Here is a 491-nt window from a genome sequence, read left to right as displayed (position 1 = left end):
CGTTCCTACATCCTGTATAATTGCACAGAAAGCATATGCTTTCCTTTCCAAAGTACAACACTATATCACAGTTGAAATTAATCTACAATAAAACCGGTTATAAAAATTGTGATTTGAAAAAAAAAAGGTAATGAGAAGTAGTAGTACATCTATCAAGTCAAACGTCTAGAAACAAATTCACACATTCCATAAAATAAAAAATACACTAAATATAAAAAAGAATTGGTCACACTAAAACAATTTTCTTGATCTGGCCAGCATTACTGGGAAGAACCGCAGGAAGATAACCTGCAAGTCAATTCTCCGTTATACCTAAGCAGACAGAGAGAATGGGACTATTTAAAAAAAAAAAGGATTTTCTTAAAGAGATTGACCGATACGATCCTATACGTTTTAGCCAGTAGTTCTGAAGTAGCGCTTTACGAGCCTAAAGTGGTCCCTGTAAATTGCGTTCTCTCTCTCTCTCTCTTCTCTCTCTCTCAGCAGGCGTC

Source organism: Oncorhynchus clarkii, chromosome 4 (assembly GCF_045791955.1).
Source record: "Oncorhynchus clarkii lewisi isolate Uvic-CL-2024 chromosome 4, UVic_Ocla_1.0, whole genome shotgun sequence".
NCBI lineage: Eukaryota > Metazoa > Chordata > Actinopteri > Salmoniformes > Salmonidae > Oncorhynchus > Oncorhynchus clarkii.
The sequence above is the reverse complement of the archived record's forward strand: the minus strand, read 5'-3'. Positions refer to the sequence as shown.